Here is a 14928-nt window from a genome sequence, read left to right as displayed (position 1 = left end):
AGACCTGGGCTCCATTCTCTCTGGTTCTGCCTATGTGTGTGTGCGTTAAGTCTCTTCAGTCATGTCCAACTCTTTGCAACCCTATGGACTGTAGCCCACCAGGCCCCTCTGTCCATGAGATTCTCCAGGCAAGAATACTGGACTGGGTTGCCATGCCCTCCTCCAGGGGATCTTCCCAACCCAGGGAACAAACTCGTGTCTCCTGCGGCTCCTGCACTGCAGCCAGAATCTTTGCCACTGAGCCACCAGGGAAACCCCTGTTTCTGCCTAACAAACCTTAAAAGCAAACTTGAAAACTGAACCATTTTCAGGTAATTTAACTGTGCTCCAGAATAGGGTTCAAGAATAGTTCTAGGAATAAGAAAATAGATAGCACCCCACAGGGTAAAATTCACAGTGTCTGGTATCCAATCTAGATTATGAGGCATGCAGAGCAACAGAAAATTTTTACCCATAATCAAAGGAAGAAATAAGCTCATGGAAACTGAAACACAGATATCTATGGAAATGACATAGATGTTGGAATTACTAAAGATCTTTAATAGTTATTATATCTGATTTCAGAGAAGGCAATGGCACCCTACTCCAGTACTCTTGCTTGGAAAATCCCATGGACAGAGGAGCCTGTTAGGCTGCAATCCATGGGGTCGCTAAGAGTTGGACATGACTCAGCAACTTCACTTTCACTTTTCACTTTCATGCATTGGAGAAGGAAATGGCAACCCACTCCAGTGTTCTTGCCTGGAGAATCCCAGGGATGGGGGAGCCTGGTGGGCTGCCGTCTATGGGGTCGCACAGAGTCGGACACGACTGAAGTGACTTAACATTAGCATAGCATATCTGTTTTCAATACGTTCAAGAAATTGAAGGAAATATCATCCATAATTAGCAGAGACTTGGAAAATATAAGATACAGGGACTTCTCTGGTGGTCCAGTAGCTAAGACTCCATGCTCCCAATGCAGGGAGCCTGGGTTCAGTACCAGGTCAGGGAACTAGATCCCACAAACCACAACTAAGAGTTTGCATGACATAACTAAAGATCCCATGTGCCACAGCTAAGACCCAATGCAGCCAAATAAATATTTTTTTAAAGAAGATATACAAACTGAAATTCTATGAAGACTACAGTATTTGAGACTAGAAACGCAGTTCAGTTCAGTTTAGTCGCTCAGTCATGTCTGACTCTGAGACCCCATAATCCACAGCACACCAGGCCTCCCTGTCCATCACCAACTCCTGGAGTCCACCCAAACTCATGTCCATCGAGTCGGTGATGCCATCCAACCATCTCATCCTCTGTCGTCACCCTTCTCCTCCTGCCCTCAATCTCCCAGCAGCATCAGGGTCTTTTTAAATGAGTCAGCTCTTCGCATCAGGTGGCTAAAGTATTGGAGTTTCAGCTGCAACATCAGTCCTTCCAATGAACACCCAGGACTGATCTCCTTTAGAATGGACTGGCTGGATCTCCTCAAAGTCCAAGGGACTCCCAAGAGTCTTCTCCAACACCACAGATCAAAAGCATCAATTCTTCAGCGCTCAGCTTTCTTTATAGTCCAATTCTCACATCCATACATGACCACTGGAAAAACCATAGTCTTGACTAAACGGACCTTTGTTGGCAAAGTAATGTCTCTGCTTTTCAATATGCTGTCTAGGTTGGTCATAACTTTCCTTCCAAGGAGTAAGCGTCTTTTAATTTCATGGCTGCAGTCACCATCTGCAGTGATTTTGGAGCCCCCCAAAATAAAGTCAGCCGTTGTTTGCGCTGTTTCCCCATCTATTTGCCATGAAGTGATGAGACCAGATGCCATTATCTTCGTTTTCTGAATGCTGAGCTTTAAGCCAACTTTTTCACTCTCCTCTTTCACTTTCATCAAGAGGCTCTTTAGTTCTTTTTCATTTTCTGCCATAAGGGTGGTGTCATCTGCATATCTGAGGTTATTGATATTTCTCCCAGCAATCTTGATTCCAGTTTGTGCTTCCTCCAGCCCAGTATTTCACATGATGTACTCTGCATATAAGTTAAATAAGCAGGGTGACAATATACAGCCTTGACATACTCCTTTTCCTATTTGGGACCAGTCTGTTGTTCCATGTCCAGTTCTAACTCTTGCTTCCTGACCTGCATATAGGTTTCTCAAGAGGCAGGTCAGGTGGTCTGGTATTCCCATCTCTTTCAGAATTTTCCACAGTTTATTGTGATCCACACAGTCAAAGGCTTTGGCATAGTCAATAAGGCATAAATAGATGTTTTCCTGGAATTCTCTTGCTTTTTCGATGATCTAGCAGATGTTGGCAATTTGATCTCTGGTTCCTCTGCCTTTTCTAAAACCAGCCTGAACGTCTGGAAGTTCACGGTTCACGTATTGCTGAAGCCTGGCTTGGAGAATTTTAAGCATCACTTTACTAGTGTGTGAGATGAGTGCAATTGTGCGGTAGTTTAAGCATTCTCTGGCATTGCCTTTCTTTGGGATTGGAATGAAAACTGACTTTTTCCAGTCCAGTGGCCACTGCTGAGTTTTCCAAATTTGCTGGCATATTGAGTGCAGCACTTTCACAGCGTCATCTTTCATGATTTGAAATAGCTCAACTGGAATTCCATCACCTCTACTAGCTTTGTTCATAGTGATGCTTCCTAAGGCCCACTTGACTTCACATTCCAGGATGTCTGGCTCTAGGTGGATGATCACACCATCGTGATTATCTGGGTCGTGAAGATCTTTTTTTGTACAGTTCTTCTGTGTATTCTTGCCGCCTCTTCTTAATATCTCCTGCTTCTGTTAGGGCCCTACAATTTCTGTCCTTTATTGAGCCCATCTTTGCATGAAATGTTCCCTTGGTATCTCTAATTTTCTTGAAGAGATGTCTAGTCTTTCCCATTCTGGGATTAAAATAGATTAGACATTGCAGAGGAAAAGATTAGTGAATTTGAAGATGTAACAATAGAAAGTAAATACAATGAAATTTGGAAAGAAGACAGACTGGAAACAATATACAGTATTTGTGCATGCTGGGACAACTTCAAGTGGTCTAATATATGTGTAATTGGCAATTCAGCAAACTAAGCATTGAAGGGAATTCCTCTACTTGATAAAGGTTATCCAAAATGCGTAGCTACCCTCATAGGTATGACAAAGGACTGAATACGTTCCCCTGAAGATTAGAAACAAGATAAAGATGTTCACTCACCACTTCTATTCAGTATCGTCCATGGAGGTTCTAACCAGATCAATCAGTAAGGCAAGAAAAAGAAAAAAATGGCATTACAATTGGAAAAGAAGTAAGCATTAATGACATTATCATCTATGTAGAAAATCTTACAAAAAGAAAAAAAAACAAAACCCTAAAGAACTAATAAGTTACTTTAGGAAGGTTGTAGGATGTAAGATCAATATACAAAAATCTGTTATTACTAAGTACTACTAATGAACGATTCATTATTGATATTTTTAAAAATTCCATTTACAATAGCATTAAAATGTTAAATTCCTAGGGATAAATCTGGAAAAGATGATTAAGAATTTCACACTTCAAACTAGAAAACATTGCTGAGAAAAATGAAAGACCTAAATAAATGGAGTAATTTACCAGTTTCATGAGTCAGATGACTCAACATACCAAATATATCAAATTTTCCCCAAATTAATCTGTGGGGAAAAAAAGCGGATTCCCAGTCAGAATCCTTTTTGTATAATTTGGCCAACTGATGCTAAAATTCACTTGGAAATACAAAGAACCTAGGGAAATAAAACAATTTTGAAAAATAGGAGGAAAGATTGCACACTACCTTATTTTGATATTTATTATAAAAGTGCAGTAATTAAGATACTGTGTTATTGGCATGAAGATAGATAAATAGATCAATGGAACAGAAAAGAATAATTACAATACTATGATATTGGTGTCAAGATAGACAATAAGATCAATAGAAAAGGAGTCCAGAAATAAACTCACATCGATAAGGTCAATTGATTTTTTTTACACAGGTGTAAAGTTAATTCAGGAAAGAAAATATAATGTTTTTAACTAGCAGAGATAAAACAATTGGATATTCTTATGCAAAAAAATAATTCCAGTCCAATCCTGCCACTTCCACAAAAAGTAAGTCAAAACGGATTGGAGATTTAGCCATAAAAACTAAAATTACAAAATTTCTAGAAGAAAGCACAGGAGAAAATCTTTGTTATCTCAGGTTAGGTAGAGTTTTTTTACATTCAACAGCAAAAGAATACCACATATATAAAATTGATATTGGACTGCATCAAAATTAAGAAACATTGTTCAAAGGACACTGTTAAAAAATAGATAAGTCACAGAGCAGAAGAAAATGCTTATAAATCACATATCTGATAAAGAACTGATATCCACAATATATTAATAACTCCCTAAGCTCAGCAATGGACTTCCCTCGTGGCTCAGAGGGTAAAGTGTGTGCCTGCAATGCGGGAGACCTGGGTTCAATCCCTGGGTCGGGAAGATCCCCTGGATAAGGAAATGGCAACCCACTCTGGTACTCTTGCCTGGAAGATCCCATGGACTGAGAAGCCTGGTAGGCTACAGTCCATGGCGTCACAAAGAGTCGGACACGACTGAGCCATTTCACTTTTCACTTTAAGCTCAGCAAAAAGGAAACAAACAACTGTATTGTTTGAATGAGCAGAAGATTTGAACATGCAGTTTATCAAAAAAAGCAAACGCATGACAAGATACTCAACATCATTATGCACTATGGAAATGCATGTTAAAACCACAGAGAGATAACTTTGTAGGCCTATTAGTATATCTATACTTAAAAAGACTGACTCTATGAATTGTTGGTTAAGATGTAAATGAACTAGACCTCTGACACACTGCTGGTGGGGACGTACAATGGCACAAATACCCAGAAAAAGTTTGACACCTTCTTAAATTGTTAAACAAGCACTTTATAAGACCCAGGCTTTCTACTTCTAGATATATTGTTGGTGTTGTTTAGTTGCAAGTCATGTCCAACTCTTCTGCAACCCCATGGACTGTAGCCTGCCAGGCTCCTCTGTCCATGGATATCCCAGATAAGAATACCGGAGTGGGTTGCTATTTCCTTCTCCAGGGGATCTTTCCAAGCCAAGGATCAAACCCGTGCCTCCTACATTCGCAGGCAGATTCTCATCTTTCTATGGCCATAGGCATTTATTTCATCTAGAGATATACCCAAGTGAAATAAATGCCTATGTCCATGCAAAGAGTTGTGTAGAAATATTTTTAGCAGCCTTGTTTGTAATGGCCAAAATTAATTAATTAAAATAAATTAATGAATTAAAATAGAACTAAAAACAAGCCAAATGTTCATCATCAGGTGAATGGATAAACAAATGGTGGCATATACATACAATGGAATACTACTTAGTAGTAAGAAAGTAATGAACTATTGATACATGGAAGTAAGTAAGTGTTAGTCACTCAGTCATGTCTGACTCTTTTCGACTGTATGGACTGTAGCCCACCAGACTCCTCTGTCCATGGAAGTCTCCAGGCAAGAATATTGGAGTGGGTTGCCATTTCTTTCCCCAGGGGATCTTCCCAACCCAGGGACTGAACTTGGGTCACCTGCATTGCAGGCAGATTCTTTGCTGTTTGAGCCACCAGGGAAGCCCCCACTGATACATGGAAGGACCTGGATAAAGCCTGAAATAATCATGCTGGTGAAGAAGCCAAACAACAATTAGTACAGACTATGTGACTCCATGGATACCATACTAGAAAATGTAAACTGACCTGTGGGGACAGAAAGGTGATGGGTGGTTTCCTGGATGAGGAGGAAGGAATGGGAGTGCTTACAAAGGGCAGGTGGAAGGTTTTGGAGGGGTGGACATGTCAGTCACTTTGTGGGGTGGTTTCATGGGTGCACACGCATGTCAACATTTCACATTGTATACTTTAAAAACATATAGTATATTGTTAGGTCATTGTACCTCAGTCTCTAAGCTGTAAGGCTATAAAGCTGTTAAAGCACAGGTCTTGCTGAAGTGACATGCAGTGCCTCTGAGACTGAGGGAGGCAAGACTGAAACGGAATAACCACTCAGGAAGATGCTGAGAAATCCAATTCTCCTTATGCCTAGAACCTGCCTTAGAGGCACCAATTTTACAAAATATAAATATAAGAATTCTGGTCTATTAAGGGTTACTAGAAAGGGGAAAAATTGGAAACTGTGACAGATTTTATTTTCTTGGGCTCCAAAATCTCTGCAGACAGTGACTACAACCATGAAATTAAAAGATGCTTGCTCCTTGGAAGGAAAGCTATAACAAACCTAGGCAGAGTATTAAAAAGCATAGACATCACTTTGCCGACAAAGGTCTATATGGTCAAAGCTATAGTTTTTCTAGTAGTCATGTATGGATGTGAGAGTTGAACCATGGAGAAGGCTGCGCACTGAAAAATTGATGCTTTTAAACTGTGGTTCTGGAAAAGACTCTTGAGAGTCCCTTGGACTGCAAGGAGATCAAATCAGTCAATCCTAAAGGAAATTAACCCTGAATATTCATTGGAAAGACTGATGCTGAAGCTGAAGTTCCAATACTTTGGCCACCTGATGCGAGGAGCCGACTTGTTGGAAAAGACCATGATGTTGGGAAAGGTAGAAGGCAGGAGGAAAAGGGAACAGCATAGGATGAGATGGTTAGATAGCATCACCGACTCAATGGATGTGAGTTTGAACAAACTTCACGAGATAGTGAAGGACAGGAAGCCTGGCGTGCTGCAATCCATGGGGTCACAAAGAGTCAGACATGATTTAGTGACTGAACAACAGCAACAATAAAGCTAGTACATTTGAGACTTTTTTGTTACTTACAAAAGGACTCCTGGTTCCTGCTGCTCTGTCACCCGTCAGCTGGGTGCCTTTGTGCGTGCACAGGCTGCACAACCACCCAGAGCAGCCCTGATCCTATAGACCACATGGTGTGATAGAAGCAGCACTGACCACCAAAGCTTGGTATTAACCATATGGCCTTTGGTGAATCAACTAAAAATTCCTCTTAACTTAGTTTCTTCATTTTGGATTCCAGTCCTGTGGGGCTTGGTTGAGATAAGGACTAAGATGAGGCTTTAAAAACAGACATGGGCCCCATCAATGTGTTCTGGCCAGAAAGTGAGGGGAAAAAAGGCTGGCCTGGAGTTCAGGAATTAACATTCCTCTAATAAGAACATCCCAGGACTCTTTATTAAGATGTACATTTTGTGACTAAACAGGGCTATCTTGGCTCAAACTGTGAAAGACATGTGTTCCTACTTCTACCCCCACTGCTCCCTTCTGGGACCTTTTCCCTTACAAGCATCACACCCAGTTCCCCCATCACACCCTGGCTGCCCAGGGCCCACTGGGAATCCCTTCCCAGAGAAGTTTGCTTGCCTGAATTCCCAAGTCAGTCCATTCCTTGCCTCCATCCTTCATCCCTCAGCATAGAGATCACAGTGGGGAGGAATGAGGATTACTAAATGGACTCTCACTCAGGTTTGTATATATGTCCAGAGTTAGCTCTCTTAACCTTAACCTTTCAAGAGACACTTATTTTAAATGAGATGCTTGTTTACTCCAAAGAGTGACTTTCTAATGGAATTTGGTATCAGCTAGCTAGATCTTTAGGCATGGGATTGAGAGGGTGTCTCTAGAAAGAAATCTCCACATTTAGTGCCCAAATCTCCAAAGTGGGTCTCAAAAATGTCATTTACATGGAATTTTGGGCAGGAGAAGTTTCTTTCTGTATAATTATGTTTATATCTGTTTCTATATAACTGCTACAAACTCTGCACAGGAAATAATGGAATCAAACATGCACATTTTTTTCTGTTGGATACACTGGGTCTTTCATTGCTATGGGTGGGATTTTTCTAGATGCAGCAAGCAAAGGCTACTCTTTGCTGCGGTGGGTGGGCTTCTCGTTGTGGTAGCTTCTCTTGTTGCAGAGCATGGGCTCTAGGCATGCAAGCTCAGTAGTTGTGGCTCATGGGCTTAGTTGCCTCTCACCATGTGGGATCCTCCCAGACCAGGGATTGAACCCATATCCCCTGCATTGTCAGGCCGTTTCTTAACCTCTGGACCACCAGGAAGTCCAGACTTCTTTTTTAAACACACAAATCATCAGATTCAGATGATTTGTGTTTTCTTTTTGAAAAACATTGATTTAATTTATTTATGCACTGGGTCTTTTTTGCTACAGTCAGGCATTCTCTAGTTTTGGAGAGTGGAGGCTAGTCTAGTTGGGGCGTACAGACTTCTCATTGCGGTGGCTTCTCTTGTGGTGGAGCACAGGCTCTAGGCGCGAGGGCTTTAGTAGTTGTTGCATGTGGGCTCAGTAGTGTGGCACGTGGACTCAGTTGCCCTGAGGCATGTGGGATCTTCCTGGACCAGGGATTGAACTGGTGTCCCTTGCAGTGTGAAGTGGATTCTTAACCTCTGGACCACCAGGAAAGCCTATCCGGACTTTTTTTAGTATATGAAACTGATACACGGATTGAAGGCTGCTGCCACACCTGGTACATTGTTCAGATGCTGCTAGTGCCTGAAGTTCAAGAAATCTCCACATTTAGTGCCCAAATCTCCAAAGTGGTCTCAAAAATGTCATTTACATGGAATTTTGGGCAGGAGAAGTTTCTTTCTATATAATTATGTTTATATCTGTTTATATCTGTTTCTATATAACTGCTACAAACTTTTAGGTAGTTCCAGTAATTTAGCTCAATATACTTGTCAATGACCTACAGGATGAAGTGAACGATAGTGTGAAAGAATCTGCTGATGACTCAAAAGTGTTTAGCTTGGTAAGAGCCAAGGAAGATCTTAAGATGGTTCTAACAAACTGGATGACTGAACAAATGCAACGACTGATGACACTTTACAGAGAAAGTCAAAAGGTAATAGATATTGAAACAAATAATTTAAGCTCCACATAATTTAAGCTGTACACACTGATGGACTTAGAATTTATGTTAGTTTCAAAGGAAAAAAGACTTGCTGTAGGAATCAAATTAATAAAGACAATTTCCATAAAGCTATCTAATCTGCAATGGTCCAGCAAAGGTCAAAAGAGTCTAGAAGTATACCCAGAAAATGAAGGGGAAAATACAAGAAAACATGCAGTGGACGGGACAGGATGCCGGCCTAACAAGTTCTCTTTGGCTAATTTGGTCCTGATGTTTTCCTCCAGTTGTCCCTAGCCCTAGAAAATGAATCAAGATCTGTCTAAACCAACAAAAGTATGATTCCCTGGACCAGCAGCAGTGGGATGACCTGGAAACTTATTAGAAATGCAAATTTATTAGACTCCATTCTGAATATAGTAAATCAGAAACTTTGGCCCAGGAACACAGCAATTTATTTTTTAATAAAGCCCCCAGGAGATTCCAATTCATGCTGAAGTTTGAGCACCACTGGTCTAAACCAATTATGATAATCCCATTCCACTTTGCCAATGATTATATTAAGGATAAGCATGAACTCCCTTTAGGCCAATGAGATACAAGTAAAAGTCTGCTGGGGGATTCTAAGCAATATATTTCCTGAAAAGAGGAACGACCTTTCACCCTTTGGCCTTAGTTCTGTGAGAATGTGATGTCTGGAGCTGCAGCATCCATCTTGTGGCTATGAGGAGGCACAGTTGAGGACTTCAGAGCAAAATATATTGTTTACGCTAATCTTCCCACGACTCTACATCCAGGATGTCTTGCTGTGTGAGAAAGTAAACCTCACTTTTGGTCAGAAATGCTTTTCCTTGCATCTGAAACCATCCCTCAAAAGTACATCCCTTTCTTCTCTACTGTGGTACAGAAGAAGAAAACCTGACTCAGTAAATTCTCACAAATAGTGAGAAACAAAACAAAACACAGATCTCGGACCTCTCACCTGAACAGGTGATAGCTATATTCCCTAATCTTTGGTTAATATGTTGTATATCCATTTTTATTCAGCTCAAGAGAAAAAAATATATTTGGCCCCTTGGCATGCAGAGATCTTAGTTCCCTGAACAGAGACTGAAATAGTGTCCCTGCAGTGGAAGTACAGAGTCTTAACCACTGGACCACCATGTGTATTCCCTTATCTTAAAGCAAGTGTATTATTGAGCCTCTCTGCTCTTATATATTGTATTAATGTAACAAATATTTACTTTCCTCACAGTTTTTGTAAAGTATCTTTTGTAGTGAGCTATGTGCAAACATAAAAAACCCCTCTGGCAGTCAGCACACCATCCATTCAGTTCAGGGCTGTATGGCAAAAACTACATTGGGAGAAAAGTTTGAAGGTGTGATCGTATTGATCTCAACTTTAAAAAGTTAAAGCCACACACAATGCACTTTCATTTCCCCAAATCCCATTATGAGTGACCATTTATGACTCGACTTACCTCTCCACATTGTTATTCATATTATGAATTAAGAGATCATGCAGTAGAGGTAAACCTCAACCTTAGAATCACTTTCATGAGAAATAAAATGCCAAGATAGATGCATGGATGGAAACCTACACAGAGAGGAGGCAAAAGGTATTTTTTGTGGATTGTGTCTTCATATCTTGGCAACACACATTGTGTGGGTCTGTCAACAAAGCCACAAGAAAGAGGGCAGAGAGTGGAAGAATCAGCCTGATGAATGCATCTTTTTCTGCGCACCATCCAGCTTAACTTTCGACAAACTTTTTACAATGAAGCCCCCCCGATAACTAACTGCAAACACAGATGGGGTTGTCAGCATGCCCTATAGGTCAGGAAGCTTGGGCTTTGCAGGACTGACAGCAGGAATTGGTCCAAAATCAACTGTTCTCCACTGAGAATTCCCTGTCAGCTGTTGAAGAAGGCTGGCTCTGCTGAATTCAGCCCTCAAAGAGTGCAGAGAGGAGGGAAGACCTCTCAGAGACAAAAAGCAGACTCCGCAGGATTTTAGGGCTTAAGACCAATACCTTCCCCTGCACTCAGAGGCATGAAAGAAGCCAGCGCATCTGGAGCCCAGATGTTCCAAGCGAGTCTCCCTCTGAGCAGAGGCTGTCCCAGTCCACCCTGGAGCTCAGAGCAAGTCACCGAAGAAGGTGGCCTTGCCCCACACTGGAAAGTGGAAGAGCACTTCTGGTTGCAGTCTTTATCCAGGCTGGAGCCTTGAGTTCAAAGTTTCTGTGCCTCTATTTCCTCTCCTTGGAAGGCAAGGCTATTCTGGTCTCCTGGTGGAGTGAGGATAAAGCAGGACAAAGGATGGGAAGAACAATGATTGGCTGGAGAGATATATATATAAATCCCCCTGGGGGAAACCCTGTTAAGGACTCAGACAAACATATTTCCCAGACTCCTTTGCAGCTAGGTGGGGGTCATGTGACTCAGTCCTGGCCAGTGGGTTGGAGGCAGAAAAGACATGCATCATTTCCATGCTAAGCCCAGAAAACTCACCTCAACCACCTCCACCATCCTGCTACCCTGTCTCCTGGTCACATGCAGAGGATCCAATAGATAATCCCAAAGCCAGAGAGAATGGGGGAACCCCAGTGGATGGACCTCAGATTCCTGATCAAGTTCATAGAAGCCTCCTTCCTAAGTGTCTCAGATTGTGATAGAATGAAAAACAAAACTCTGTGCTAAACCGGCTCAGATTTTTTGCTGCACCAAGCATTATTTATCCGACATAATGCAGGCTCTGAACGTGTCCTAGAGAAAGCAACTGAGAGGGTGATGGAACCCGGGATGGGGGAGGGGAGGCAGAGGCAGCAAATACATTTAAAGGGATGCTCGTGATGTCTAGGTGGCATGTGGTCTCCCGCTCACCTAATGACCCCTCCCTTATCAAGGCTTTTATGCTCCGGATGAACCTCTGCAAGGCTGCCCAGTTACCCCTCGCCTCCAGCCAGCTGTCAGGGTCTATACAGATAGCCAAGGAGTTATATTAAACAGATTTCAGGGAGTTCAGGGTCTGAAAGAAATTAGCCTAGGCACATCACCACCAAGTAAGTTTGTCTTTTTTTGAAGACAACATTGGCAAACAAACACAAGCCACACTGTTTCTCAAAACCTGTGTCTTCACTGCCATTGAATTCATCCACGGTTGATTGTTGACAAGTGGAGGGAGGACTGGAGAATGGACATCAGCTTAATATCAATTTTATTTGGCTTAGCAAGAATTTTTTGTATATGAGCTCTACAGAGTTCTTATTCCAGAGATTGCAATCATTTTAGATAAATACTTTGATGCAAAAGATTCTGCCAGATATTTTTTAACACATGAATAACCTGATCTGAACAAATTCATTTCTGATGATCAGATATTACCTCACTTTTGTATTTTTATTGGGACAAAATATACATAGCACAAATTTACCATTTTAATAATTTTTAAGAGTACAATTTCATGGCATTAATTACATTCACAGCGTTGTAAAGCATTATCACAATATATTTCCCAAACTTTTTCATCATCCCAAACAGAACTTCTCAAAACAATGAAACCATAATTTCCTCTTCCCTCTTCTTTCAATCCTTCATAAACGCTAATCTATTTGCTGTCTCTAAGAATTTTCCTGTTCTAGATATTTCATGTAAGTGGAATTACAAAATATGTGTCCTCTTGTGTCTTATTTTACATAGCATAATATTTTCAAGGTCTATCCATGTTGTATCATGCATCAAAGCATTCTTTTTTATGGCTGCATAATATTCCACCATAGGCATACATATTGTTTATTCATTCATTTGCTGAAGGTCATTAGGTTGCTTCTGCCTTTTGGCTACATTTGTGAGTAATGCTTCTATGAACATGGCTGTATAAGTATCTCTTCCAGTTCCTACTTTTCAATTATTTTGGGGTATATACTGAAGAGTGGAATTGCTAGGTCATACAGTAATTCTACACTTTGCTTTTTGAGAAACTACCAAACTGTTTCCCATGGTGAATCTTCAAAATTAAAAAACCCAGATTAAAGAAAAAATGTAGAATAAGGCTCTCATTATCCATGGGGATGCCTGAGTGAAGAGAGTGCCAGCTGGCCCTGGAGCCCTCATTAGCACGGAGCATGTATCTCTCGGGTCAGCTCTCTGTGCACAATCACATTAAAGACTTCATACCTGAGTGATGCCTAGATACAGAGGTAAATTGCCAAGAAGCTGATGAAGCTGAGAGCCCCTCACTTGCAGTGTCTCCTTCCACAGTGCTGGGAAGGGCCCTTACAATGTGCTCATTTTTAAAAATTTTGCTAACAGTTAGATATTTGAACTCAAGTCAGTTAAGACCACTGACTCCTTTCACTCCAACTTCCCCTTGTATTGGGTGGTGTTGGGATGCCCGTGGGAATTTGGAGGAGGTTGGTGATTTACTCTGGAAGCCATTGAAAGAAAAAGAGTCCCAGTTTTTCAGTCAAGTAAGTCTCCAAATAACCATTGAATGACACTGCAGTAAGCTAGGCTGAGAGGCTAATGTGGTTGAGACCTGGTTCCTGCCCTCTAGGAGCTTCAAACCTTGCCTGGGGTGGGAGGGGAAGCAACACTAAACACATTAATATTTACAATAAAAGTCAGAACATGCAAAATGCCATCACAAGGCATGATGGGTCCAAAGGAGCTAGGGATGACATGGAAACAGGAATCAGGAAAGCATTTGTGAGTAGGGTCCATTTGGAATGGGCCTGAAGGGGAACATTTCCCCCAGCAGAGAGTGGACTAGTGGGAATCAAAGTGGGAAAGGCAGGAGAGCCCAGGCTCTAAAGACATGAAACTGGAAAGGAAATTTGGGACCACATTTTAGAGCAGGGGTCAGCCAGGATTTTCTATAAAGAGACAAATGATATTTTAGGTTTTCCAAGCCGTGCAGGGCCTGTCACAATGACTCAGCTCTGCCATCATAGCATCAACACAGCTATAAACAGTATGTAAATGAATGGGAGTGACTATGTGCCAATAAAACTTTATTTACACAAATAGGCATCAGACCAGAGCACCCAACTAAGGAAACTCGAGACCATGAGAAGCCACTGGAAGTCTGTGAGCAGGAGAATGACATTGTAACATGACCAAAGGTATGTATTTGGGAAAGAAATCTGGCTATAGAATAATACTTGAATTGGAGGATATAGAATTAAGCATGGAAATAACTGTTGAGGCTGTTAGAGTGTTTAGGGGCAGAGACTGGAAATTTTAGGTCATTGAGAGCAGAAAAAGAAGGCTGGCTTGATGGGGCATGGGGTCTTATTGGGGAAGAGAGAAATAGAGAGAGAGCTGGGTTAAAAGGAGGCCCGGGGGACTGGGATTTTGAGGCTGCAGGGAAAGTTTGTGAGTGATGGGATGAAGGGATTGGGGTTTGGATGTGTTTCTCATTGACTGCCATGATGGCTCAGTGGTAAAGAATCCGCCTGCAATGCAAGAGAAACAGGTTCAATCCCTGGGTAAGGAAGATCCCCTGGAGGAGGAAATGGCAACCCACTCCAGTATTCTTGCCTGGAAAATCCCATAGACAGAGGAGCTTGGGGGCCTGTGGTCCATGGGGTCACAAAGAATCAGAGCGACTGAGCATGCCTGCCTGCACATGCCCTGGGATGGTCTCTGCACTCTGGGTGGAGTGGTGGGCAGCTCATGTCAGACGGCTGAGGCTCCTTTGTGCCACCCATGGCCACGTGGAACATGGTTGCTGTGGGCTCCATCCAGCCTAACCCCCAGGGCTCCCAGCAGACAACACCCGACTCTCTGTGAGTCTGGCCAAGCCTGGGCTCTGGGCAAGTGCTGCCCGGGATCCCTGAGCCCTGAGATGTCTCGGAGGACAGCCAAGGACAGCCAGGGCAACCCCATCAGAGGCAGGTGGAGGCCATGCCAAGTTACCCTGGCAGCTGCGTGGGTGGGCCAGATAGCTTTCTAATTACATTGTGCTTCAGACAAGACAAAATCGTGTCTCTTAAAAAGCATGTATGTGGAGTCGGGGTGCATCC

The 14928-nt window shown here is 42.1% G+C and overlaps 1 long non-coding RNA gene across 11 annotated transcripts in view; it reads left to right on the top strand.

The window, feature by feature from the left end:
• Positions 1–14928, top strand: part of LOC102403501 — a 156020-nt gene that overhangs the window by 137464 nt on the left and 3628 nt on the right. For all 11 annotated transcript variants that reach the window (XR_003103242.3, XR_003103229.3, XR_003103223.3 and 8 more), the window contains one exon: positions 13931–14025. This is a non-coding gene — a long non-coding RNA (uncharacterized LOC102403501). The remainder of the gene's footprint in view (positions 1–13930; positions 14026–14928) is intronic.

The sequence above is a fragment of the Bubalus bubalis genome, chromosome 14 (genome assembly GCF_019923935.1).
Source record: "Bubalus bubalis isolate 160015118507 breed Murrah chromosome 14, NDDB_SH_1, whole genome shotgun sequence".
Classification (NCBI taxonomy): domain Eukaryota; kingdom Metazoa; phylum Chordata; class Mammalia; order Artiodactyla; family Bovidae; genus Bubalus; species Bubalus bubalis.
This window is presented reverse-complemented; position numbering and strand designations above follow the sequence as displayed.